Below are 2,078 nucleotides of genomic sequence, written 5' to 3'. Positions count from 1 at the left end.
TGTGGGTTAGCAACCTTAATGTTTTTGGCTTGTGTAATACCATGTCTGGTCCCATTAATCCAAAACGTGGTGAATTGCATGCAAGCAATCACTGTGACTTCACCCAATGGGATCAAACATACCAGATTTGTGAAGCCAACTAAACCTGTAACTGTTAGAATCATGTAACCCTGTCACTGCTTTGCCTTTTGCTTGCTACAGAGCTGTCAGCCATGCTGTGTAGCAGCTTCCTCCCCTGCCTTTGTATAATAGATATATAGGTACACAAAGGAACTCTGAATAATTGAACAGCAAAACTAAACTTTATTATAACATATAAACAACTAATAGCAGCAACAACTAAAAATTAACAGGAACTGTGAAAACAACTTATTGATAACAACTGTTGTAACGACAAAGGAAACTAGTAACCAGTAAGAACAAAACAGCAAGAAACTCGTAACAGCGCATGAACTGGTGTTTTGGTGCGCCTCTGATACACCTCCACCTCCGCTACATCTCTACGGTGAGCGGCACGGCTCCTCTGCCTAGAAGTAAAATAATAGCAGGAAAAGAAAACTCTTTATCCCTTTTAAACCAGCCATGTAAGTTAGAAGAAACCTCTCGGTCCCAGTAACACCCACCTCACTGGTTGCTGGAGTGCTTGTTTATCTACCTGCGTGTGTCTCTGGGAATGCGCACACGCAGTTTTCCCCCGCAGAAAGTACGGGAAAGGGAGCTAAGAAGCTCACACATGCATGAGGCATGACAAAAAAGGAATTTGTTTCAAGGCCATAACTGGCAAAGGAGGGCTCCAGCCGGCTTTGACCAGGCCTGGAGACCCACCTAAAGCTTGATTTGCTAAGTATTGAGTGACGGGGTGGGAAAACTGTAATATTAACTAAATGTTATTGGTTATCTGCCTTTGCTTAAGTATAAAACAGAAACGTTTAGGCTCAGAAAACGTGTGGAAATCCATTTTCCTGATGCACAGACCAAGCCAGCTGACCACTTGCATTGCATATGTCAAAACCGCTCAGTTTTGCATTTCCGAAACCGTGAAAAACAATGGAATACATTCATTTGATGATACCAATCTATTATGCATCTTTAGCTTTGCTAGCTCTTGCTTTATGTGTTCTTGGGATATGTATGTTTTGTTCTTGTGAATGTTCATTTTGTAAACTTTCATGTAAACCATCACTGTTCCGTTGTCCTCCACCCCTCAAGTACAAAAAGTAGCAGTATAACGTGTTTTGGGTTTTTGCAATTGGACAAATTGCAATTGTTAGTTAACGTTCATTAAATGTTAATAGTTATTGTTGGTTATTAAAAATGTTATTGTTTGTTGAAGATTATTGATTGTTTGAATGCTTTAATTGTAGTTATTAGATATTGTTAGCTATTGTAAGCATGCTACTTCCTTTCCTTCTTCCTTTCTCTACCTCTGTCCTCTGTGCCACCACGGGGCACCATCCATAAGACAGCAATGTTGAGCCATGGGGTGGTGTAAAGGACTGTGTTGGATGTTTGTGCCAACGGATGTCTGTCTCAACATTGCTGGAACATCACACTGCCTACCACTGCCGTATTTTGATGTACACCAATTGTGATCTAACTATTAAACTTCTTTTCTTTATGGCATCTGACCTTGTTTGTGTCTTAATCTCACTCTGGGAATAACAACGTCCCCAGACCGGACTTTTCCTGGTCGGGACAAGCTGGTGAATGGTTGCCTTTGCATCACTTGTTTTCTTTCTCTCTTCTTCTACCTTTCTTTTGCTTATTCAACTTTTTTTGTCTCAACCACCAAGTTTTCTGGCTTCTACTCTTCCTTTCCTCTTACTCCATCCCATGGTATCTTAATCTCACTCTGGGAATAACAACGTCCCCAGACCGGACTTTTCCTGGTCGGGACAAGCTGGTGAATGGTTGCCTTTGCATCACTTGTTTTCTTTCTCTCTTCTTCTACCTTTCTTTTGCTTATTCAACTTTTTTTGTCTCAACCACCAAGTTTTCTGGCTTCTACTCTTCCTTTCCTCTTACTCCATCCCATGGTAGGGGGGGTAGGGGGAAAGCGAGGTTTCAGCTGCCCCCCG

The sequence above is a fragment of the Eurypyga helias genome, unplaced genomic scaffold (assembly GCF_000690775.1).
Source record: "Eurypyga helias isolate BGI_N326 unplaced genomic scaffold, ASM69077v1 scaffold8567, whole genome shotgun sequence".
In the NCBI taxonomy this organism is placed as follows: Eukaryota; Metazoa; Chordata; class Aves; order Eurypygiformes; family Eurypygidae; genus Eurypyga; species Eurypyga helias.
This window is presented reverse-complemented; position numbering follows the sequence as displayed.